This window comes from Bufo gargarizans, chromosome 2 (assembly GCF_014858855.1).
Source record: "Bufo gargarizans isolate SCDJY-AF-19 chromosome 2, ASM1485885v1, whole genome shotgun sequence".
Lineage (NCBI taxonomy): Eukaryota > Metazoa > Chordata > Amphibia > Anura > Bufonidae > Bufo > Bufo gargarizans.
Window position 1 is genome coordinate 625,247,776 of NC_058081.1, and position 27,725 is coordinate 625,275,500.

The window sequence follows — 27,725 nt, forward strand, 5'->3', positions numbered from 1 at the left end:
TCCCTGCACCACTGCTGCTGCTTCTTCGCGTGCGTGGATGAAAACATCCAGTGTCGTGGGTGGTGGGGGAGCAGCCAATGGCAGACAGGGGCGCAACTTCCTAGCGTCACCAGTGATGCTAGGGAGGCTCGTACCCGTCCCTGCCCGCCATTGGCTGCTCCTCTCCGACACTGCATGTTTTCATCTGTGCACGGGGAGAAACAGCAGCGGTGCTGCGGGGACCAGGAGGGGCGCGGGGAGCCAGGTAAGTATATTCATTGTGAGGAGCCCGGCATATGGGGGAGATTTTTATAGTCTTGGATAACCGTTCCCTTTAAAGGAGTTCTCCAGGTCGTTATAAGTAATATCCTATGCTCAGGGTAGGCCATCACTATCTGATCGGCAGGGGTCTGACATACCATACCCCTGATGCTTAATTCATCCACTGTTGCACGTTTCCTGAAAAGTGGATGGGTGTGACTTAGTAGAAGGGGGAGTGGCCTCTGTGATTAATTATAGCTGAAATCTATGCCAGCTTAAAATTTATGAAAGTGACTCATCAATACCCAACTCTTAACCAGTTTCATGGTGTCCCAACTAAGAGCAACATAAACTAGTGACAGATCTCCTTAGCAAAATTCTGGGTCACTTTCTTTAATTGACCCTGCCGTTTGGTAACATCTTGTACTGAACAGCTCCAGCACATGCCGATGAGTCCTGAATATTCATGAGCTCCTAGCTTTCTCCTCCTCCCTGCTGCTAATTTAGGTGGGGAAAAAAAACCTGTCAATCAGTGGCAGGGGGTGGAGAGAGAGGTGAGCTCATGAATATCAGGACTCATTGGCCTACTCTGGAGCTGTTAGCGACCCTCCAGGTCAAGGAAAAAACAAAAACTGGGAAACTGTACATTTATATGGTGACCTCCTTTACATGTTTGATCTGCAGATCCACCACCAATATCCTGGTTCCTATTCTGTCTTCCAAGATGGACGCGCTGCTTCTCAGACTGCATACATTTGGTAGTCCAAGACACTTTCCAGCTGCCTAGCCAATCCGATGGCAGGTTTGCACAAGCAGAGAGTGTCTTAGACTGCCAAATGTACAGTGTGCATAAAGTAGTCTGAGAAGAAGTTCAGCCATCTTGGATGATAGAAGAGGAGTGTCGGAGTCTGTGGATCTGCAGTTGAAAAGATGGAAAGGGGGTCACCATGTAAGTGTTGCGTTTGCCCATCAGTAATTTCTTTTCTTGAACTGGTCGCCTGTGGCTCTTAATAAATGTGTTGCATCTTACTTCAGCTCACTTCTTATTAAGACTGGTGTATGAGACGCCGGTCTTAAAGGGTTTTCCAGAAGTTCAATATTGACGGCCTGTCTTCAGCATAGGTCATCAATAACTGGTTGGTGGGGGTCTGACTCCCAGCACCTCCGCTGATCAGCTGTGAGCACTGCAACTCCTCATAGTATATAAAGCACAACTCTGTACATTGTATAGCGGCTGTGCTTGGTATTGCAGCCCAGGACCATTCACTTGAATGGAACAGAGTTGCGCAAAGGCCATGTGACTGATGACTGTGACGTCACTGGACTAAAAAGAGGCCGCAGCACTCACCGGTGTGCTGCAGCCTCTTCGAACAGGTGATTGGTGGGGATGATGGGAGTCAGATCCACACCAATCTGATATTAATGACCTATCCTGAGGTCCATCAGTACTGAACTTCCGGAAAACCCCTTTAATAAATGTCCCCCTTTAAACTTCGGGCAGGTGTGGTTCATATGTAGAGCCACACCATAATGGATAATAGAGAAATCATATATATTCACTTAGTAAGATTGCAAAACTGACAATACATACAATAAAATATAATAAAATTATTAAAATTACAATTATTAAATGACTTATTTTATTAGAAAAGCTCAAAATGTATATTTAATCAATGTTATTGTTACAAAAACAATAGAATTATTTAGCAAATTGCAAAAGCATGACTACAAAGAGAACCTACAGTCTGCCTTTCTATGATGATGTCCTTGATCAAATGATCATGAAGAAAATTCATAATTGAATAAAAGTATCAGCTAAGTGTGCAAAATGCTGAACTGCTCACTAATGGCCAGCGTCTACATGCAGATATTGCCCCATTAGCTGTCTCCCAGTAAACCTGACTGATAGATTGATGGGCGAGCGGCCATAAAGCGATGCTCAGGGCAAACATCCAGTTGTACGCGTATTTCTGTGAGCGGCTTTGTTGTGTTGATGCTGCAGTCTGGTGCAGTGGAGATGATGTCACCTCCTCCTCCAGCTGAATTATCATGCATAGCATGTCCTCTGCAGAGACTGACATCTGACTGACATCACCGGGACGGCCCCTTTCCTCACATCATCGCTGTGTCAAACATAACAATGCCTATCCCACAACGGGGATAAGCTGCCAGGTGCTTGGAAGCCATTCTTGGAGATACTGCAGGGGTTAATAATCTGAAGGTCTTACCTGCTGCTATTTACTGTGATTTCTTTGGTTAATGCTCATATAGACACTTCAGTTATGATTATTACTGTTTACATAGCTCTAACATATTCCATAGTGCTGTACAGAAATCCAGCCTCTAGAGTCATTTACCATTACACTAACCTTATATCTTTACCTTAAAGCAGCACTTCCCGCTAAATTTTTTATTCTCTGACCTGTTAGAAAGATACATGATGCAAACTGTAGTGAATGCAATATTCTTACCGGAGACTGCATTTGTAAGTTATAACCTCCCTTCTGACCCTCAGCTGTGTCATGTGACCAGCACTCTGACTTTCCAAATAACACAGCATCTTATGTGTGGACAGGAAGTCAGTTTCTTTATGTATTCCTAAGGGAGCCTTTTGGTCAGTCCCATAGGAATGACTAGAGAAGTAATTTACTTCTTGTACTGTGGCAGTTGGAGATCAGAGTATTGGTCATATGACACAGCTGAGGATCAGAAGGAAGGTTATAACTCACAAATACAGTTACTGGTAAGATAATTACCTTCACTACAGTTTACATTATGGGCTAACTGTTCAGTAAATAAAGATTTTTGTGGGAGTTCTTTAACTTTTCAAAAAGTGTGTGTGTGTGTGGGGGGTGGGGGGGAGCTTATCACAAATGACTGCCCTCCTTTTGCTCACTTTGAAAGTCTTCCTACAGCCTCCTTTAACTTGCGGTCTATATACACTTAGGTGCCCTTTGCATCTACCCCCAATGCATTTGCTCAGCCAAATGCCAAGGTGTGGACCAAGAATTCTAGAAAACCTCACACCTCACCCCTGGTATCACCTGGGTGGCCATGTCTAGCTGTTTGTTTCCATGCAACTCGCTCTGTACCACATGCCACCCATTCAAGTGATTGGCAATACATGTAATGCATAGAGAGTCCAAGCCTTCAGTAAGGTCTGCCAAAAGCGGATCCAGAGAGGCGTCTATATGCCCCAATAGGGCTTAATCAGGCATATTGACAGGCGTTGTCTTTTTGCAGTTTCTCTCGCCTGGTATTAGGATAAGGTCTCTAGACGCCTTTAGTTTCTTCCATTTTAGCAAACATGACTATAATAGAGGGGCTTTGTTTGGGTTTTGGGTCATGCAGGCAGCTCATGGTGGAAAGAACGGGCAGAAGTTTCCATCTCGGGGCTTTGTGACTGGTGTAAAAATAAAACTCTGAAGTGTGAAAAACTATTTCATTTTACATTCCATGTCAGAGGCCAAAAGACATATCAATTACCAGACACATATGGCCTGCAAAAACTTTTATAGCTGGCCAAGCTTTCATCTACAGCAGGCAGCTGGTGACAACCACGCAACACTGACTATCTATCTATCTATCTATCTATCTATCTAATCTATCATCTGTCTATCTATCTCATATCTGTCTGTCTATCATCCATTTCTCAGGGAGGAACAACATCCTGAGAAATGTAAGGGATGTAGCAGAGCTGAATGAATTTTGCTGTGGATTTACCACAGATTTCACCCTATGCATTGCGAAGGGTGAAATCCAATGTGACATATTGCAGCTCTAAAATCTACATCATATGTCCTGGGGAATGACTCCTGGGTTATAAGTGGGGTACCCTAAGGTTCAGCGCTGGGTCAACTATTATTTAATTTATTAATGATATGGAGGACGGGATTAATACCATTTCTATTTTTGCAGATGACACTAAACTATGTGGTACTGTGCAGTCTATAGAAGATGTCCATAAACTACAAGCTGACTTGAACACTCTCAGTGATTAGGCATCAACTTGACAAATTATGTTCAATGTGGATAAATGTAAAGTTCTGCATCTTGGTAGTAATAATCTCTGTGCTTCATATGTCCTAGGTGATGTAGCACTGGGAGAGTCACTTATAGAGACGGATTTGGGTGTCCTTGTAGATTGTACAATCAGCTGCCAGGATACTGTCATGTATTAAACAACATGGACTCGTGGGGCAGGGATGGTAATATTACCACTTTACAAAGCGTTGGTGCGGCCTCATCTGGAATATGCAGTTCAGTTCTGGGCACCAGTCCATAGAAAGAATGTCCTGGAGGTGGAGAGAGTACAGAGGAGAGCGACTAAACTGATAAGGGGCATGGAGGGTCTTAGTTATATGTTTAGAACTATCATAATTATATGTTATTGAAAAGAGGGGGATATGATTAACCAATATACATATATAAATGGTCTGTACAAAAGTTATGGTGAAAGCTTTCCTATGAAAAAAGGGTCAGTCTTTAGAGTTCACAAGGCTCCTTCACAAGTTGTGAATTTGTGGAATAGTCTACCCCAGGAGGTGATCACAGCATGGACAATTGACAGTATTAGTCTCAACTCTAATACTTCTGACAAACTCAGCTCTGCTACCTCCATCTTTTGTCAATAAATAACCCAATAACCCTTTTGTCTGTTCTGATGCTGTGTTTCTTGTACTTTGTGTTTCTGACAGGAATGATACTGTCTGATTTGCTGATATTTTAGTAATTTCCTCTCGGATCTTCAGTTACTCGTCTACTTTCTTCTCCGTCTTAATAATATAAGAGATAAGGAGAGCGGCAAAGAAGGAGGAAATTAAAAAGCAGCAACTCCCAGAGTCCTCCCCATCCTTTTGGAACGGCAGCATAGAGCTCTGCTTAATTATATAGTTGGCAACAGATACTCCTCAGCTGTAGTGATGGAGTAGCTCCATTCACAACTTCATCTCCTCCCTGAGCCTCTGCTGGATCAGTGACTGCGCAGAGGAGGGAAACACAGCATCTTGCCGAGCTGTTGTTGGGTGTTTATTTGGATTGTAGGAAATCTGGAATGTGACAGGCCCTTTTAGAGCTATAATGGCCCTACTAGAGTGAAGATAATGGTGATCTTAAAATTATTATGTTATATAACGCAATTTCCTCTCACTGCCTTTTTAAACTCAGTAACAGTGTGTACCGGCCTTTAGATACCCCATCCAGTGCCTTATATGAACCAACAGGGCCCGACACACATTCCTTCCCCTAGTGCCTGCCAACAATTCCCACCATAGAGCCTGCCACAGCTACTCCCAAGACTGCCTGCCATAAATGTCCTCCACAGTGCTTAACAACCCGCCTCCAGAGAGGCTTCCACAAATGCCCTCAGAGTACTTGTCACAGATGACTCCATAAGGTACCTCAGCCTCATATTCTCCCTTGATTACCAACCAAAGGCAGCCCGATACAGTGCATAGGATACCCACCAAAATGCCTGCCACAAATGCTCCCAAGACTGCCTGCCATAAATGCTCTTCCCTTAGAGTGGCTTCTATAGATGCCCCCCAGAGAAGCTTCCAAAAATGCCCTCAGAGTACTTGCCACAGATGCCTCCAAGAGAGGACTCCATATAATGCCTCAGCCTCAGATTCTCCCTTGATTGCTTGCCATGGGTTCCCCGATACAGCGCATACAATACCTTCCAGAGTTCCCCTCAGGGCTTCTTAGTACATGGCATCATTATGTGACACAAGGCAGGGTCAGTTGCACTTTTTGCCCTATGTTTAATGCAGTCCTGGCAGTCATGTTGGTTGTCACCCAGCTACTCCAGAAATTGCATATAGAGAAGGACAACCCATGGACTGGTGATTTTATTATTTTTTGGAAGAATATGAGAGCTCCCTGATGGCTCCTTTACAGCGAGGAATATTGATAACTGCTAATAAACGAGTGGCAGCTCAAGGACAGCGACTCCCCTCACCCCCACATAGTTTATTAAGGATTTCACAGCAGTCAGAAGTAATTGAAGCATCAAAAAGAAAAGTTAATTGAAGGTCAGACCCTGGCCGTGTTACAAATGGCTTCTTTTAATTATTGAAATCCTGAACTTCCTCTGTCCTTTATGAACCGCAGAGCCGCCCTCAGCGGGCGTAGTGACCCATGTGTGGTAATTTGTGTTGTGTTCCTAATTCTTGGCTGGCAGTTCATCTTTCCAGGGTTTGAGTGACAAGTTAGATGGGGTGGAATGACGGAAGGTCCCTGTGTTCATCATACGCTCAGCATGGGAATTTCTTCTGCTCCTCTGGCTCCCTTAGCGCCCCCTGCAGGGAGCAGAGAATAGACACCCAGTGAGAGAAGCTTTAATGAGCAGGTTTATTTTGCGTCCTCCATTACATCGAGTTTTGCTGGTGCGTCTCATAATAGATTCTCTTATGGGAAAAAAAAAAAATGCCCAAATCTGACTCCTGAAAGGAAACTTGTGACAATGACCAAGGTTGTTTACCAGCTATTAATGGGAAATATTCCATTTAAATCTGTCATGAATGGAAGTTAGAAGGAAATGTTAGAATGGATAATTCTCTACCCAGATCAAATCCAGCCACTTACATTTTCCAAAAAGGTGCAATGAAGCTGGAATAATTACACTCTGTGATCTCTAGCATCTATAAAAGAATACATTTTCCAAAAATGTGTCTATATCCACCTTCTATCTATCTATCTATCTATCTATCTATCTATCTATCTATCTACCAATCATGACACATTTCCATAAAATGTATCCAGGGGTGTATAGCAAAACTTACTATGGGCCCTGTGCCCTACCCAGTTTCACAGTACACATGCAACATTCCCCCTTAAGCAGCACAAAGTGCAACATCACAGATTTCTGGAAGAAATTTTAATTAAAAAAAATCATATTAAAGAAGGCACCTTCCACCCACTTTATCCAACTTCTATGGCGGAAAAATGTCTAATTCTGAACACCATTTTTCTACATTTACACCAGACAACAGTTCTATCTCATATCTATATATATCTTCCTCATGTACGGTGTATCTGTCTCATACCTATCTATGTATATAAAAAATAAAACATTTTCCAAAAAACATATCTAAATATACAATAAAACAATTTTCAAAACTGTATCTATATCCATCTCATATCTAGATAAAAAAATTAATTTTCCTAAAATGTCTGTCTATCTATCTATCTATCTACCTGTCTGTCATTTATCTATTCCATATCTCTCTATATATTCAGTGCATTTATAGCGTCTTCAGAACCTTTAACTTTTTTTTCACATTTTGTCATGTTGCAGCCTTGTGCAAAAATAAACAAAAAATCTAGTTTTTCCCCCATCAATCTGCACTTAATCTCCCATAAAGAGAAAGTGAAAACTGAATGTTAGAAATCTTGCTGATTTATTAAAAGGAAAAACTAAAATCTAGCATTGACATACATTTTCAGATCCTTTACTCAGGACTTAGGCTACTTTCACACCTGCGTTCGATCGGATCCGTTCTGAACGGATCCGCTCATATTAATGCAGACGGTGGCTCCGTTCAGAACGGATCCGTCTGCATTAGAACTTAGAAAAATTTTCTAAGTCTGAAAGTAGCCTGAGCGGATCCGTTCCGACTTTACATTGAAAGTCAATGGGGGACGGATCCGCTTGAAGATTGAGCCATATGGTGTCATCTTCAAGCGGATCCGTCCCCATTGACTTACATTGTAAGTCGGAACGGATCCGCTCGCCTCCGCACGGCCAGGCGGACACCCGAACGCTGCTTGCAGCGTTCAGGTGTCCGCTCACTGAGCGGAGGCTGAGCGCTGGCAGGCGGATGCATTCTCAGTGGATCCGCCTCCACTGAGAATGCATTAGGGCCAGACGGCTGCGTTCAGGGCCGCTCGTGAGCTCCTTCAAACGGAGCTCACGAGCGGACACCTGAACGCAGGTGTGAAAGGAGCCTTAGTTGAAGCCCATTTGGCAGTGATTACAGCCTCCAGTCTTCTTGGGTATGATGCCACAAGGTTTGCTCCCCCCAAAGCATGATGCTACCTCCATGCTTCACTGTAAGGATGGTACGGGGCAGGTGATGAGCAGTGCCTAGGTTCCTCCAGATATGATGCTTAGAATTGAGGCCAAAATGTTCAACCCTTGTTTTATCAGACCAAAGAATCTTGTTTCTCACAGTCTTAAAGTCCTTTAGGTGCTTTTTTACAAACTCCAGGTGGGCTTTCATGTGTGTTTTACTAAGGAGAGGTTTCTTTCTGGCCACTCTGCGATAAAGCCCAGATTGGTGTTTTTTTCAGTGATGGTTGACCTTCTGGAAGTTTCTCCCATTCTTTGAAGCTCAGCCAGAGTGACCACTGGGTTCTTTGTCACCTCTCTCCCCGATTACTTAGTTTAGTGGGGCAGCTAGCTCTAGGAAGAGACTGTGCTCTTGGGAACATTGAATGCAGCATAAATTGTTTGTAACCCTCTCCAGATCTGTGCTTCCACATAATCCTGTTTCTGAGCTCTACAGGCAGGTCTTCCCTCCTCTTGGCTTAGATTTTTTGCTCGGATATGTATTGTCAGCTGACAGCCCTTATATAGACAAGGTTGTGTCTCTCCAAATCATGTCCAATCAACTGAATTTACTTAGGTGGACTCCAGTCAAGGTGTATAAACATCTAAAAAATGATCAAGGGAAATGGGTGGCCACAGAACTAAATTTCAAGTGTCCTAGCAAAGGGTCTGAATGTCCATGCGATATTTCAGTCTTTGTTAATAAATTAGCAAAAAAAATTCAAATTCTATTTTTACTTTCTCAATATTGGGTATTGAGTGCAGAGTGAGAGGCGAAACCTGAACTTTTTTCATTTTAGCACAAGGCTGCAACATTTTCCATAAACTTATCTATTCTCATTTCTATTCATCTAACCCAAAAGTTCACATATCAGAAAGTTTCTCATTAAACTTTCTTGCCAAACTAAAATGAATCCTAAGAAGGAAGAAGAAAGACACAGTTGCTCATCTCAGTAGCTTTATGTCGGCACCAGCCGTGAAGATTACTGCTAACATTGAAGGGATAATTCTTAGGGCAGGTGCTTTTGTTGGCAGGGAAAATATCACTAGTGTCGGGTCTGGTGTTCACATTAATATTGTGGAAGATGAAACAGACAGTGAGTCAGAAAGACATCCTATCCCGGTCATAAAGAAGCTCAGATTATGGAATATAAGGTTAACTGAACCCATACACCAGGCCCTGAGTAACACAGTTCTGCCATTCAGGAGTCTGGGTAAGCTGGGTGATGCCTGTCCATATTAAGAGAGGCTGTCTCTATAATGCAGAACTACTGGAGGTCAGTTTGCTTCCCAAATTTTCCCCTAGAGTGCCAGATGTCTAGGAGTTAGTCTGCCCCTTACTGACCCCTTCAAGTAATCCTTTAAGATCTCTTCAAAGTAAACAACCAAAAGCACGTAAAGCCCCTTCATACTTCGTTGAGAAACTGATTGACCTGCAGCTCCTCTGCTACACTCTCACCATGACAAGACCTCCTGTCCTGTGCTCTGCCAGTCAGGGTCGTCATAGGGCCATTTGCAGCTCCAAAATCTGAATCAAATCAATAAACTCAATGAAACAGTCATGGTTGGGATGTAGAAATTGACGTGGATCATGATTAGGATCCACACAATGCCTCAAGGGATAATAACTGGGTTCTTTTGTGGTCCATTCTAACATGCTGGTGTATCATCGGACTATTTTGCCTCTATATAATTGACTTGAGGGGAATCACAGTAAGGTTTAATGCACGCTTCCGTATTTTCTGTACGCCGATCTGCATCTTTTGCGGATCTGATGCACACCCATTCATTTCTATGGGGCCGCAAGAAATGTGGACAGCTACATGGCTGTCCGTGCAGCCGTGCCACAAATGATAGAACATGTCCTACTCTTGTCTGTTCTGCGGAACAGGACAAAATAGGCATTTCCACAATAGGGCCTGCGAAAAGTCCAGGATGCATACTGGACTGCATATTTATTTTGCAGATCCGTGATTAGGAGACTGCAATTGTATATATATCTATATTATTTAAAGGGTCCGTCATGAGAAGATGGCTCTGTTAGTGCTCAAGCCTCAATCAACGCTGAAGATGTCTGAAATATATTCCTGTTATGTAGCAAACTGCTTCTGAAGACACCATATTGATTAAACATTTGTTTCTGACACTGCTTTGACAGTACGTAAAGATGTGCCTGTCAGGTTATAACCACTGACACCGTGATATTAGCTCTGACATGGGGTTCTGTCTGCTGTGTGATGGCTGAAAACCACCATTAGAAGATGATCAGATTATTGAAGTTTTTTTCTTTTGTCATCAGAAGCCTATACTGGTATAGACTAAAATATAATAGAAATATAAAATACTGTAGATACAATGGCCACGTAGAGCACTGCTGCTCAGTTTTGTAGCATCTAGATCAGCGAGTGGCTCCCAGGAGTGAAGGACGGTCACAACGGCTACTACTCTACCACCTGTGGACACAACTCGGAGAATCACTACTCTGCACTCAGCTGCCTCCATTACCAACATGTAGGGTGACGTCCGATGTCATATACAGCATAGTCTTGAGGATTGCAGCTCTGGGGGAATATTTACATATACTTGTGCCTATAGATTAGCATATTAACACTGTACAGAGGGCTACATAGTATACCCTCAACTCTTTCTAACCACTTATTATATCAAACAATGGAATCATACAAGACATCATAGAACAGTGATGGCTAACCTCTGGCACTCCAGCTGTGGTGAAACTATGACTCCCAGCATGCTCCATTTATTTCTGTGGAGTTTTGCGATCAGCCATGCAAGTGTGCATCTTGGGAGTTGTAGTTTTACCATGGCTGGAGTGCCGGAGGTTAGAGATCCCAGTCACAGAACATTAGAGCCTTTACTGTTAACAAAAAAAAAAGTTAAAACTGCATTTTAATCTCTTACGTCTATGTTAAGATATTGTCACTTGAAGTCACAGGCCCATAGTTTGAGGCAGCACTACTGAGAAAACAGCATTTCCTGTTCTGATTATGTTGCCATGGATACCTTATGTTTGTCCAAATCACCAAACCTCTCAGTAGTGCAGCCTCAAGCGTGTAGCTTCAAAAGAAGATATCATAGCATAGAAATAAGATATTTAAAAAAAAACAGTTTTCATAATTGTATTGCATACTAAAGGGTCATGATCTCTAGGGACATGTCCATTCTCTGCAGAGCCGCGACTTTAAGCCAACACTCCGCGATCCCCAGCTCTGCCTCCCATTAAAGTGAATGGGAGGCTGCTAGGACTTGGCTGCTGGTGGGTTTTTGGTGAAATATTGCTGTGGCTGTCGGCTGCCAAAACTGACGCTGTAAACTTGCCCATGTAATGTTCCATAATACTATATTTACATCTCATCTCGCCACAGCCCTATGTCTTTTTTGAGCAGAGACATTACCAATACTTGTTCTTCAGCAATGTAACAGTCGCCACCTAGAGATCAAATTATCAAGAATATTTACATGGTAGTACTTTAAAATAAAAAAATAATCAGTGCACATGAAAAAGACACAAAGTACAATTGTCCCAGGGATTGGTCCGGTGTACATTTCCTAGCCTGGATTTATATCAGCTGTTTCCTCGGTTCATTGTCTACACATGTCTCAGGACATCATCTCTGGCTTCTTTTTCACATTGGCGCGTTGAGAATTGCCATTTCTTAGATGAAACCCACTGCTAAAAGCGTATAATGTTCTTTTTGCTTGCAACCAATACAGCTGCTATTAAGTCTATTTAAGTTTTTTTTTCTGCGCAATAAACAAGTAGGCAGACGTTAAACGAGTAACCTGATCCGCTCCAAAGTGCCCGTCTGAACTGCGCTCATCGCCATGGTCCTAATGTTTCAGTGTACTGCACCCGCTCCGAGCAGATAGATTGAATTGCTTTGGACGCGTTACCGATATTTCTGTGTTTCTGATGAAGCACTTAGCCCCGATACAAAGGCAGCTTTAATCAGTCCCTCTACCATTTCATATTACAGGCTAAACAGCCCCGTCTAGACTTGGCCAGATTAGGTTGCAGGAGACAGGCAGCACAGCGCGCTGCAGAGCGGGGGATTAAACCAGATAGTCCAGCCATCCCAGTTATGGGTTTGCAGAGTATACATTGGACAGGTGGGGATACCAGACACCAACTTCTATAAACTCCATCTGTTCATATAGTCATTCTAGGAAAGTGAACGGAGAATACACCAGAGCATGCAGTTTGCTCTAAAGTCAAATCAGTTTCAGAAAACGCAAATGGAAGAAGCTACTCAAACATAATAGGATTATATGGACCTAATATAGCAAAAAGATAACTCTCTAATATACTTACCTTTCCAATTAAAGAGGTTTTCCAGGCTTTTAATATTGATGACCTATCCTCAGGATAGCAGAATCTCTAATCCAGTAAGGCTTTATTCACACACGGTCCGGTTAAAGCAACGTTTCGGCTACTATAGTAGCCTTTATCAAGCTATGTAGCCGAAACGTTGCTGTAGCCGGACCGTGTGTGAATAAAGCCTTATTGGATTGGAGATGCTCCCGTCATATCTGTTGTGGTTGATATCGTCATAACCCCTATGGATCAGGGGAATTGGACTGGCTGATGCATTCCTGACATTCCATATCAGAAGGTGTTGTGTGCTGCTCTACATATATTTTATTTATCTATCCTCAGGACTAGGTCATCAGTAGTGAAGAGAAAAGCGCGCTTTGAATCCTAAATCAGAAGTCGCAAAACTTCGGATTAATGCTGTAAGGAGATCCGTCTCTGTACAGCATTAAAATGTATGGCCTCTGATGAGACAAAGTCAGTTATTCCCAAAGTCTCGCAAAACTTCATGAATAACTTTGGTATTTTTAAACTGACTTCTGACTTCGCCTCATCGAACGGATCTCCGTACAGCATTCATCTGAGGTTTTGAGCAAAGCGACTTCAGATCTAGGAGCTTCGCCCATTCTTAGTCCTCAATATCAGATTGGCTGGGGTCCGGACACCTGGCACCCCCGCCGAATCAGCTGTATGAAGAGAAGGCAGGCAACTTGCTGCGGCACTCTTCCTAGGCTAGTGATGTCACATTCATTGGTCGCACTGGCCTAGGCACTGCACTTTCACATTCAAGTGAATAGCCCTCAATACCGAGAACAACCACTATCCAATGGACGTTGCTGTGTTTGATATGATGTGAGGAGGTCACAGCAGTCGCCAGAGTGCCAGAGCCTCTTCAAATACCTGATCGGCAGGGGCGTTGGGTGTCAGACCCCCACTGATCAGATAGTGGTGACCTATCCTGAATCAATATTGTACTCCTGGAAAATCCCTTTAATATCAGATATTTGGGAGTCTTCTGGAACAAGCTGCAGAATGTCATAGCTCTGTACATTGGGTAGAGGCTGTGAATGGCAGCTCCTCCATTCACTTAACTGGTAGCAGCTCGGCAGTGACATTTATGAAGCTGTTCTGGTCTGGTGCCTGCTCTGGAGCTTAGCAACCCATTCAAATAGCTGAATAAAGTCGGTGCTGGGAATTGGACCCTCACCAATCTAATAATGATGAGATATCCAAGGATATGTATCAATATTACAGTCGTGAAAAACTTATTTAACTGCAGCAAAGCGCATATATACTATAGAGGCAGGCCATGTGGTCCTTAGAGAGAGGAACCCAGACAAGGTTAGTCCTATCCCCTTTGCTCCTATTTTGTAAGAACCTATGCAGAATTGCATTATAAGTAATCAAGCGGGTGTGACGTTACCTCAAGAGGACCCAAACAGCAGACCCTTGGGTGACAAAGCCCAGTACCACAATGGGGAGGTCCATTATATCTTTGCTATAGCCCTGTTTCTTCTATGTATGCCACTGACGCCACCCATAACAGATAATTCCGCCATTGTTTTGTTAGTTTATCTTTAGTTTACTTGTGTTGACTTTAAAGAGGTATTTCCATCTCATAAAGATATGCTGTTGATATGCTACCACTTTATAATTTGTGGGACCCCACTGTTCATAAGATGGTCGTTGCATTGTTAAACTGGATCCTCACTGATCATAAAGTGACGGTATATACTAGCATAGCCTTCACCATCTTAACACAGGGAGGTTGTCAGACAAAATGGAAGACTCTATGCTGCCACCATGTGTGAACCATGGAGATTCTATGGGATCTACAGCGCTATGGACTCATTGCAGCTGTTTGCTCCTTGGCTCATTATTGGGCCCCTTGATTAATAGTTTCATCCTCTTTTAGGAATTGGTTTTCTTAAGCAATGAGAACCTAAGTAACTGATTTATAGTTACCTCAAACTTAATGACATTACTTGTAATAAGGTAATAAGAAGCTAGGAATATCCAATTTGCTGCTGTAACAAGTTCTATTGATGTACGATCTTGAGCCACAACGTGCACTGATTGGTTATATATTACACCAAAGACAAAGCAGACACGATCTGCAACTGATTACTGTTTCCGCAAGCAATCAAAAATAGATTACCTCTTCAGAGTAATTTAATTAAGAACCGTGAGCCCGACTCGGCATTACAATTTTCCCATTAGCATTTCCACATGGTAAGAATGAATCTATTGCCTCAGTCTTTACTTATTCAATGCTAGCCTCAGGTCGTCTAACAGCAGGGGTAGTTAGGCCATTGACTCAACATAGTCTGCTCAAGAACCCTAAACCTGACACCCTTCATTACAGCAAAAGGTTTGGGATCTACTGCCCAGAACATACAGCGTTGATATGAAGGAACCCCCACCATTACAGTAAATACTAGACTCAGGTATCATCACTAGAAACCACTGAGGAGATGAACCTTGAAGTAGGGAACATGAACATTTCTTTGTCTAAAATATGGTTTTGTACTCAAACTGGCCACTTAGTTGCAATCCATAACCTTCTTATGGTCTGGAATTTTTAGAGCCTAAACATGAAAGTAGAGAAAAAGGTTGAAGCTCAACTTAAGTATACAAACTTAGCTTGGGGCAGAACATTATAGGTCTCAATCATTCCAACACTGTATTCTATGTGGATTTTCAGACTTGTAAATGACATGTTCATGATTATGGTCTCTATCCATCTTAATATTGGTTGACCACTTTTTATTTCCCCTCTTCCAGTTACCTGGGTCTCCTCATACGTCTATAGCATCTTTACTGCTCCAAGTGGAATATGCCGTGTGAACATGTGTACAGTAATCATTTTCATGAAGTTTGAACTGAAGATGTGAATACTTTTTCTTTTTAAAGGGGTTCTCTGGGAAATTAAGATAATAAGTATACTTAAGTATTACCTCGGTGTTGGTAATACACTGATTTTGTGTGTACTTATAGGACAGCAGCCATTTTATTTCTCCTAATGATTGTTCCCTAGACAAAACAAGCCATTATAACTACTGAAAGGTATTTGGGAATATATTTATAATAAAGTAATATTTAAGTATTTTCAGTTTCTAATTCCCGGAGAACCCCTTGAACTTCCATAATATGGTGAGACCCCAGTAGAAAATGGAAATGCACTAGTGTAGATCTTTTCTGGGGTTCATCATGAGTAGGGATGAGTGAACTTTGTGTTTCATAACTTATATGGTCCGTGGTAGCAGAATCCATAACGGAATTCTTAAATAAGGGTACTTTCACACTTGCGGTTTTTCTTTTCCGGCACTGAGTTCCGTCAAAAGGGCTCAATGCCAGAAAAGAACTGATCAGTCATATCCCCATGCATTCTGAATGGAGAGTAATCCGTTCAGGATGCATCAGGATGTCTTCAGTTCAGTCTTTTTGACTGATCAGGCAAAAGATAAAACCACAGCATGCTACAGGTTTTATCTCCAGCCCAAAAAATTGAAGACTTGCCTGAAAGCCAGATCCGTCATTTTTTTTCATAGGAATGTATTAGTGCCGGGTCCGGCAGACCGAAAAAAAAGGTGAAAAAAATAAATGCCAGGATCCGTTTTGCCGGATAACACCGGAAAGACAGATCTGGCATTTAAATGCATTTTTTGACTGATCAGGCATTTTTAAGACTGATTAGGATCGATCAGTCTTACAAATGCCATCAGTTGGCATACGTTTTGCCGGAATCACTCTCCGATGACGGAACTGCTTGCCGGATCACTCTGCCGCAAGTGTGAAATTAGCCTAACCCGAACCTTGTACGCCGAACTTGAAACACAAAGTTCACTCATCCCTAATCATAGGAATTTCTGATCAGACCTAGTTATGTAAATCACATACATGGCTTCTGTAGCCTTCAAATGCAATTACACAACTTGAGGCAGAACTATGACTAGGTTCACACATGTGTTTGCATTTACGGCAGTACTAGATCTGTCACATTACGAACCCAACAGTTACCATTGACAGAGTTTGGTCTGCCAGGTTTCCATTACAGCGTTCATCATAGTACTGCATCCAGGAACTTCTGGATCAGCACAGGTTGGCTGCACTTGTAAGAGCTTGTATCTTTTTCCATCCATACTTACAATGTAACAGGACAGTATTTACATTTATGAAATAACATAAATCACCATCGTGCAAATAATGGACTACTAATTGGGCAGAACTATATTTTTCAGAGTTTATGTCATGTACTAATAATATTGGTATTGATCTCTGCTCAAAGTATTGTGTAGAGTTTCCACCAAAGCAATATATAAATCTCAAGTTTAATAAGTGAAGATGCTGATTAGGACAGGAAATCGCATTACTGTTAGCTGTACAAGGCTGAGGCCAGTAGAAATATACACAATCTTATCACAGAGGATACTCACTCGATCTTTCCTGTGCCACAGTAACATGATAGGACAAGCACTATATCATGTCAGCAAGGCTGTATGCACCATAGAAGCAAACTATGGAGCTTCTATGGGGCCTTTGCTTGGTCCCATCCCCTTACCTACTACAGTCAAGACGTACCCACTAATTTCATTATTAGCAAAGGAGGAGATGGAAAACTGGCCCAAGGGTCCTGGATAGATTGCCAAGGTGAGAATCAAGACCATGCTCTTCTATCCTCGGTGGAAATATTCTGCACTTTAAAGGGACACTCCGTTTGATCCTTGCCTCTCATCTTCTATATATTCTACTCAACACCAGTAGGATAATAGGGCATAGTCACAACCTTCAAGAGAGCCGCCATGATTAGCTGTGATCTCAGACTGGACCAGACTCCAGTGGGGGTCTATGATCCTCTGGCATTCTTCATATATTTTGCCTGATGTCTTCCTTTCTATTGTCATTTTGTGACCTATTTATTTAGGACCCCAGCTCCATTAAAATAATCAATTTAGTATATTATATCTATAATTTTATTGGTTTGAACTTGATCTTGGCACTTTTGAAGGCAATTTGTGAACCTAACTAATGTGTAACCTGTCAGAGAAGAATGGACTTTTATAATGAACATTCATCTAATTGATATATCAGACCTCATAAATTATAGCTATGACAGAGGATACCCAACTAAGCCCCTATCAAGTAAAAAGAAAACATGGCTGCAGATTCAATGGAGGTAAGGGAGAAAAACACTTCTGGAACCTTATTGCATAGGATCTTTCATCAGTTAGTCATAAAACCTCCCTGTAGGAATGTTACTGACTGCAATGCTATGGTCTTAATATACTATAGAAAACTCTAAGAAAAAAACACTAGACTACCAGGAAATAAAGTGACTGATGTTGGTTAACCCCAATAGCAAACCTTCCATAGCTACGGGGCCACTGAAGATCACGAGGAGGTCAAAACAGGTTTTCTCCATCTAATAATGTAGCTGTGGTGTAAATCTATGATGGGCATCCCCTTTTCCTATGTACTACAATACCCATTTTTTGAAGTGTGCCTAAATGTCCTATATATTGTACATCCTTGATTGATCCAGTAACCAAGGATTGGCAAGAACGCTCAAACGTAAACCCTTATTAATGTCCATATGTTATAGTACATGTACATATAGCCCATATCGGTAGGTCTGTTCCTTACCAAGCTTTATACTGTAGATCTTCTTGTTCAGATTAGCTCCTGTTTATAAGCACAAGCCCGCTAAAAGTTAGCATATAGAGAACTGAGTTGATGAATATGCAGGAACCTGGGCTGGTCAATCTAGAAGGAGATGGAGAGGCTGGCAGAGGAAGCGGGAAGAGCAAGAGTGCACAGAGTAGCTTGGGCCCGCCTTCAGTGCACTTAACTGTTAATTTGCACATAGATTTAAAGTACTTTTTATCCAAAATAATACAAATCATTATTAAGTGAAAGTACTGTAGGTAACATTACATTCAGCTGATTTATCTGTGTAATATCAAAGTTTTTAACACCTAATTCCATTCAAATCCTACAAATTCAGGAACAGTTAATACAGACAATCTGATAGCATATTGCTTGAGTAAACCATCACTTTATAATCGGTGGGCTCTGACCTATGGAGCGCCCTGCTGAGTCTGAGAATGAAAAGGCTGCAGTACTCCATGTCCCACTCATAGAAGTCGGGATTCGGAGGAGCCTGATTATTAGGCCGGCTTCAGTTCTCACTGTGCCTGCTGGTGACGGACGGAGAAATCCATATAGCAAGGTTCACTTTAATAAAAAAGTGAATTGTTTCAGTGCCCGAAGGCTATTGTAATAATAAACAGGATGCAGAAAAGCAATATTTCACATCTGCCAATCTCAGTGGTGTTTTTCCACGCTGAAATTATACTTTAATAAAAAAAACACTCTTCATTTAATGATTCTACATAAAAAAAATTATAATATATATATGTATATGACTTTGCAATCATCAAACTTACATGTAAAACCACAGAGTGTAAAATTAGAATTACACAAGTGATGGATAAGTTATATTAGCTATTTGTCATATCTGAAAGGGTTTAAATGATTGATTTTAGAGCTGCTAGGGGTCTGGCAGGTGGGACCCGCATAGAGGTTAAATAATTAAATGGATACTGCTGGACTTTATGGACAACTGGACACCGGATCTACATGTGTTTAGCAGAATCAGATGTTCCATGTGCTCACTCATAGTGGATGGGACTACCATGAGTATCTACGCTCGGCCTTACAATGTCACAGAACCCAGTGGTCTCTTACTTAAAGGGGTTGTCCAGCCTAATTAGAAAAGTAAAAGCAGACAGAAGTGTTTTAGTTTTTTTCCAAAAACAAACAAACAAAAAAACTTACCTTTCAAAATGCCCTGTGTTCCAGTGCTGTGGCTCCTGTTAGTTCTTACCGGACTGGAAGTGACAAGGACCCATTCTTGATTATAAGACAGCTGCAGTCAGTGAATAGCTTCAGTGGTCATGTGTGCAAAAACGCTAGCGGCACTGTGCCACCCGGCAGTCCCCAGGGGGTGATGGGACCCATCCTTGATCACAGCCACAACAGCCATGTGCAAAAGTATGTCACTAGCAGTGTAGCATTCTTGCAGATGTGACTGCTGAGTCTACTGAGTGGCTGCAGTGATTTTATGGTCAAGAACAGGTCCCCTCACTTCTTGTCCAGTGGGGACTGCCAGAAGCTGAGGCACTGGAATGGAAGGCGTTGTGAAGGGTGGGTAAGGTCCTTTTTATTTTTCTAAGCACACAACACACTGCTGCCTGCCATTACTTTTTAATTAGGCCAGATAATATTGTATTGGATATATTCATAGCTGAGTGTCCAAATAAAATTACTTAATTGCAGTCACTGGGGTGGAAGGGGACCACATGGTTTCCATCAGCGCCCATCCTAATTAGACTAAACTTAGAGTATATGGCAACTAGCTTTAAAAAGGGATGCATCGCATCTCGCAGCTTCACCTGTTGCCAGTACTGTTGTGGGGCTTTCGTCATGGATGCGTCCTTGCAGCCCTAGTCTAAGAACTAACTTTAGGGCAAGCCAAAAAGATAGGTTGGAACTTGGAAGAAAACTTTGAGTAAAGTAAAATAAAGTATTTCTCACTTCCACACCACATTTATGGAAGAATGGTCACCAAACCTTTTTACTTGAGTGCGTTCCACTGAATCCAGTGTTCCACAACAATTTCTTAAGATCGCAGCTTAATGTCATATATCTTCAGTGCAGAAAACTTCCAGATACATTTGCATCTATATGTGTGACTTTTGTTTATGTAATGGGTTAAATGTCTATGTCCTAAAATACCTGCAAATAAGGCGTCGAGGCCCATTGGCATACCTTCCATGCAAAAGCTATTGCTTTAGGGTTTCCGTAAATCAGAAAGAACACATTATAATCAGATTTTTATCCTCAATGGGAGGCAGTGATGCATACGATTCATCAACATGCTAATACTCACCCAAGGCCCCATGGTAACAATATATATGAAAATAACCACATTAAATCCATTCAGTGAGAGGTTCCATTCTCTTGTGCGTTTCTTTAAAACAGTCTTAAAACGCAGCCAGGCACTAAATTGACAGTAAACCTGGTTCTTATTGAGCTGTTAGTACAGGTGGATCAGGAGGCGAAGAATAACAATCAGGGGAGGGCTGATCTCCCGCTCCTTAGCAAAAGGCAGCAGCACAGGGAAGAGCGACGCTCGTGGTCATGTGACCCATTCATTACTAGAGTCATGACATCATCTTTGCTCTTTATCTTCCACCATTAAGAGACTGCTAATTGGAGATAATGAGCTACAAAGAGATCACGGGCTGCAGAATGATATTTTTTTTCTAATGTCCAGGAACTGGCTGAAGATTTCCTCGAAAAAAGATCTATCCCCTTGGAAGAAAATATAAAATCTCCTATTGACCAGCAGCGCTCCAGCTCACTGCATACTGCTCTAGCTGTCATTGGCCAGTGTCTATGTTGATGGTCAATAGTTTGGAAATAGACTGGACATTAGTCAGTGATGTCAGTTACCATTCACCAAGAGTTTCTGGGGAAATTAAATAATGCAGGAATCAAGGGTTGCATTTTCCAGTAATAGCACATTTTCCAATGAGAGCCCGATGATTACACAGTGCAACTGCTTTACTGGTACACAGCTCCACCACCCCTCTGGTGCACAGTTCCACAGCCCTACTGGTGCACTGCTCCAACACCCCTCGGGTACACAGCTCCACAGCCCTACTGGTGCACAGCTCCACAACCCCTCTGGCTACACAGCTCCACAGCCCTACTGCTGCCCTGCTCCAACACCCCTCGGGTACACAGCTCCACAGCCCTACTGGTGCACAGCTCCACAACCCTACTGGTGCACAGCTCCACAGCCCTACTGGTGCACAGCTCCACAACCCCTCTGGTGCACAGCTCCACAGCCCTACTGGTACACTGCTCCACAGCCCTACTGGTGCACTGCTCCACCACCCCTCTGGTACACAGCTCCAAAGCCCTACTGGTGCACTGCTCCAACACCCCTCGGGTACACAGCTCCACAGCCCTACTGCTGCCCTGCTCCAACACCCCTCGGGTACACAGCTCCACAGCCCTACTGGTGCACAGCTCCACAGCCCTACTGGTGCACAGCTCCACAACCCCTCTGGTGCACAGCTCCACAGCCCTACTGGTGCACTGCTCCACAGCCCTACTGGTGCACTGCTCCACCACCCCTCTGGTACACAGCTCCACAGCCCTCTGGTACACAGCTCCACAGCCCTTCTGGTGCACAGCTCCCCCACCCCTCTGGTATACAGCTCCACAGCTCTACTGGTACACAGCTTAACAGCCCTATTGGTGCACAGCTCCACCACCCCTCCGGTGCACAGCTCCACCACCCCTCTGGTACACAGCTCCACAGCCCTACTGGTGCACTGCTCCAACACCCCTCGGGTACACAGCTCCACAGCCCTACTGGTGCACTGCTCCAACACCCCTCTGGCTCCACAGCTCCACAGCCCTACTGGTGCACTGCTCCAACACCCCTCGGGTACACAGCTCCACAGCCCTACTGGTGCACTGCTCCAACACCCCTCTGGCTACACAGCTCCACAGCCCTACTGCTGCACTGCTCCAACACCCCTCGGGTACACAGCTCCACAGCCCTACTGGTGCACAGCTCTACAGCCCTACTGGTGCACAGCTCCACAGCCCTACTGGTGCACTGCTCCACAGCCCTACTGGTGCACTGCTCCACCACCCCTCTGGTACACAGCTCCACAGCCCTCTGGTACACAGCTCCACAGCCCTTCTGGTGCACAGCTCCCCCACCCCTCTGGTATACAGCTCCACAGCTCTACTGGTACACAGCTTAACATCCCTATTGGTGCACAGCTCCACCACCCCTCCGGTGCACAGCTCCACCACCCCTCTGGTACACAGCTCCACAGCCCTACTGGTGCACTGCTTCAACACCCCTCGGGTACACAGCTCCACAGCCCTACTGGTGCACTGCTCCAACACCCCTCTGGCTCCACAGCCCTACTGGTGCACTGCTCCAACACCCCTCGGGTACACAGCTCCACAGCCCTACTGGTGCACAGCTCCACAGCCCTACTGGTGCACAGCTCCACAACCCCTCTGGTGCACAGCTCCACAGCCCTACTGGTGCACTGCTCCACAGCCCTACTGGTGCACTGCTCCACAGCCCTACTGGTGCACTGCTCCACCACCCCTCTGGTACACAGCTCCACAGCCCTCTGGTACACAGCTCCACAGCCCTTCTGGTGCACAGCTCCCCCACCCCTCTGGTATACAGCTCCACAGCTCTACTGGTACACAGCTTAACAGCCCTATTGGTGCACAGCTCCACCACCCCTCCGGTGCACAGCTCCACCACCCCTCTGGTACACAGCTCCACAGCCCTACTGGTGCACTGCTCCAACACCCCTCTGGTACACAGCTCCACAGCCCTACTGGTGCACTGCTCCAACACCCCTCGGGTACACAGCTCCACAGCCCTACTGGTGCACTGCTCCAACACCCCTCTGGTACACAGCTCCACAGCCCTACTGGTGCACTGCTCCAACACCCCTCTGGTACACAGCTCCACAGCCCTACTGGTGCACTGCTCCAACACCCCTCAGGTACACAGCTCCACAGCCCTACTGGTGCACTGCTCCAACACCCCTCTGGTACACAGCTCCACAGCCCTACTGGTGCACAGCTTCACAACCCCTCTGGTGCACAGCTCCACAGCCCTACTGGTGCACTGCTCCACAGCCCTACTGGTGCACTGCTCCACCACCCCTCTGGTACACAGCTCCACAGCCCTACTGGTGCACTGCTCCACCACCCCTCCTGTACACAGCTTCACAGCCCTACTTGTACACAGCTCCACAGCCCTACTGGTGCACAGCTCCACTCCCCCCCCCAGTACACAGCTCCACCGCCCCTCTGGTATACAGCTCCACAGCCCTACTGGTACACAGCTCCACAGCCCTACTGGTGCACAGCCCCACAGCCTTACTGGTGCACAGCTTCACAGCCCTTCTGGTACACAGCTTCGCAGCCCTCTGGTACACAGCTCCACAGCCCTACTTATACACAGCTCCACAGCCCTACTGGTGCACAGCTCCACCACCCCTCTGGTACACATCTTCACAGCCCTCTGGTAGACAGCTCCACAGCCCTACTGGTTCACAGCTCCACCAACCCTCTGGTGCACAGCTCCACCACCCCTCTGGTACAGAGCTCCACAGCCCTACTGGTACACAGCTCCACCACCCTCTGGTGCACAGCTCCACCACCCCTCTGGTGCACAGCACCACAGCCCTACTGGTGCACAGCTCCACCACCCCTCTGGTACACAGCTCTACAGCTCTACTGGTGCACAGCTCCACCACCCCTCTGGTGCACAGCTGGACAGCCCTTCTGGTACACAGCTCCACCACCCCTCTGGTGCACAGCTCCACAGCTCTACTGGTACACAGGTCCACAGCTCTACTGGTGCACAGCTCCACCACCCCTCTGGTGCACAGCTCCACAGCCCTTCTGGTGCACAGCTCCCCACCCCTCTGGTGCACAGCTCCACAGCCCTACTGGTACACAGCTTAACAGCCCTACTGGTGCACAGCTCCACCACCCCTCTGGTGCACAGCTCCACAGCCCTACTGGTGCACATCTCCACCACCCCTCTGGTGCATAGCTCCACCACCCCTCTGTTACACAGCTCCACAGCTCTACTGGTGCACAGCTCCACCACCCCTCTTCTGGTGCACAGCTTCACAGCCCTTCTGATACACAGCTCCACCAGCCCTACTGGTACACAGGTCCACAGCTCTACTGGTGCACAGCTCCACAGCCCTACTGGTACACAGGTCCACAGCTCTACTGGTGCACAGCTCCACCACCCCTCTGGTGCCCAGCTCCACAGCCCTTCTGGTGCACAGCTCCACCACCCCTCTGGTATACAGCTCCACAGCCCTACTGGTACACAGCTTAACAGCCCTACTGGTGCACAGCTCCACCACCCCTCTGGTGCACAACTCCACAGCCCTACTGGTGCACAGCTCCACCACCCCTCTGGTGCACAGCTCCACAGCCCTACTGGTGCACAGCTCCACCACCACTCTGGTACACAGCTCCACAGTCCTACTGGTGCACAGCTCCACCACCCTCTGGTGCACAGCTCCACCACCCTCTGGTGCACAGCTCCACCACCCCTCTAGTGCACAGCTCCACAGCCCTTCTGGTGCACATCTCCACCACCACTCTGGTGCACAGCTCCACAGCCCTACTGGTGCACAGCTCTACAGGTGCACAACCTTACATCCCTTACAGCATTGGAGCTGCTCAGGGACAACTGACCGATAGTGGTGTAGGGTATTGGACCTCCGCTGATCAGATATTTATGGCCTGTCCTCAGATAGGCCATTTATTTTAAAATCCTGGATTACCCCTTTAAGCAAAAATGAGAATCCAGATCATATCTATTCTGTTTTCAGTTAAGGGTTTTCCCCAAATGACTTGCCAGTTGGTCCTTCTCTCTCCCCATAGATCCTGATGGTTTGGACCTAGCTGTATTTAATTAAAGCAGTAGTCCACTTACACCATTCTCAATCATATTCTAGAGTCATGGTCACTGACTGTCAAAATTCCAACCCCCATCATACCAGTTTTTTTTTTAGCTGTGAGGGCATGCTAGGAGTTGTAGTTTCACAGCAGCTGGAGAGTTACAGGTTGATGATTGACAGTAAGGGGATGTGCAGTAACTCCATACGTAGCTTTTATTTTATGCTTTATGCATTGTCAACTGCAAGTAAAGCTACTGTGTTAATACAGGAGCACGAAAGGAATAGTCAGAACACACATTCAGCCCTGCTACATCTAAGCAATAACTTCTGACTAAATGGACACTCGCTGTCTTGCTGTAACTAGCTCTTGACAGATACACATTGATTTGTGTTTCAGGGCCTCTCCTGTCTGTGCAGCCTCCCTAGTACCACCAATTACTCCACAATTCCTAGCAATACACACCACCTCCTCGTTACTAAGCACATCACTGTGATTTGGCTGGAAGTGAACAATAAATTAGTGTTGCAAAGGGATTGAAACACTACATTTGAATGGTTACCTTATCCAAGATCTGGAATTTGGACAAATTGTTACAATACAGCTCCAAATGGGGTAAATGACAAACTTGGCTCTGCTACATACATTTACATGCAGCAGGGCTCACTTTGCCAGCTGATACAACGTGCAACGACATTACAATATGTTATTGGTGATTTTCTAAAAGGCTGCCAGTAAATCTACTGCACTATTTTCCAGTTATCCCAGTGAATAGGACATTCAGCTCTGCTACATCTGTAGTTTCTCCTGTTCTCTATGCTGCACCAATGCCTCAACAGTGATAGCAGCTGGAAATAAAGGATATAATAAACTATAAAGTCAATAATAGAAGATACTCCTCTTCACAACTTGAAATGACTGATAACAGCGAACGATAGATACAACTGCACAGCAAATTGATATTAGGTTTGCTTATTTTACTATTTCTAGATGTATTGCCACAATTTGGAACCAAATATTGGTTAACTATAACTAAGAGGGATATGATCTCTTCATAACGGTAGACCCTATGTGAAAATGTAGGGCAGGGGTAGGCAACACCCAGCACTCCAGCTGTTGTGAAACTATAACTCCCAGCATGCATCCTTGCACAGCCCTTCTAAGAACTCTCATAGAAATGAATGGAGCATGCTGGGAATTGTAGTATCACAACAGCTGGAGTGCCGAAGGTTGCTGACCCCTGTGGGGTAAAATCCCTCTTAAAGGAACAGAATTAAGGCTCAATCACACGACCATATGTATTTTGCGGTCCGCAAAAAAACGGATCCGTGTGCATTCTGTATTTTGCGGAACGGAACAGCTGGCCCTTCATAGAACAGTACTATCCTTGTCCGTAATGCGGACAATAATAGGACATGTTCTATTTTTTTGCGTAACGGAAATACGGACATACGGAAAAGGAATGCACACGGAGTAACTTCCGTTTGTTTTGTTTTTGCGTTAACTCATTGACGTTAATATTTCCGCATACGGTCCGCAAAAAAACCCCGGAACAGACACGCAAAGAAAATACGTTTGTGTGCATGAGCCCTTAGTTTGCTAGCAACTAGTTGTACAGCTTAAATCGTCTACATTACCAGGCAGCACCCAGGTGGTAATTGGTCCCTTTATAGCTCCATCCTCAGGACAATGACTAGGGACTTCAGGCTCTGCTGATCTATAGCTCTGACTATATATCACAGGCTCCGCCTACTTGCAGTATCTCAGTTTCAAAGAGTCCTCAAGTAGAATATCATTCCTGTTTACACTCCGATACTCGCACACACCTGCTGCACGCTTTGCATAGTTTCCAATTATCACACAGAGGTAGCAGAGCTGAAATCGCAATTTGACTCTGTGCGGCTGTAGTGTATAAGCAACCATGTGAACAATAATGCAGGAGATTTACCTGCCCAGATAATACAAAATGATATCATAATGAGATGAGCCGAGTGACATACTCAGCCCTGCTACATCTAAAAAAAACTATACATCACTGCATCAACTCTACAAGATATGACACACTGCTACATCTAAGACTGCTTTCACACAATCAGTGTTTGATCAGTGATTTCCATCAGTGTTTCTGACCCTTGTTTTGGTTCACAATCACTGATCAAACGCTGGTGTGCGCTATTTTTTTGTGAATGGGTCCACAATCCGCTGCGGATGCCCCACGGTCGGTGCCTGTGCATTGTGGACCGCAATTTGCGGTCGGCAGCACGGGCATGAGCCCTGAGTGAAAGCGGCCCAAAGAAAACAGCTCTAATTCAGTTTTGCTACATTTTAACACACTCAGCTCTGCTATATGTAACAAAAAAACAAGCCCTGCTATGTCTTTCTGCAGGGGTATGAGGCATTATCAGTAGACAAATAGCGTATTATGAGCTTGTGGCCTTAACTTACCTTGCCCAAAAGTTACCTTCTATTAGGCTACTTTCACACTAGCGTTTCTATTTTCCGGTATTGAGATCCCTCATGGGGTCTCAATACCGGAGAAAAACGCTTCCGTTTTGTCCC

At 44.6% G+C, this 27,725-nt stretch overlaps 1 protein-coding gene across 2 annotated transcripts in view; it reads right to left on the reverse strand.

Moving 5' to 3' along the window:
* Positions 1-27,725, reverse strand: part of CAMTA1 (calmodulin binding transcription activator 1) — a 63,623-nt gene that overhangs the window by 30,977 nt on the left and 4,921 nt on the right. The window contains exon 1 of one of the 2 annotated variants that reach the window (XM_044282131.1): positions 26,804-26,866. The exons of the other annotated variant lie outside the window; for it this stretch is intronic. The gene's annotated coding sequence lies outside the window, so the exon portion shown is untranslated. Of the gene's footprint in view, positions 1-26,803; positions 26,867-27,725 lie in introns of those variants that run through there. 2 annotated transcript variants of the gene reach the window in all.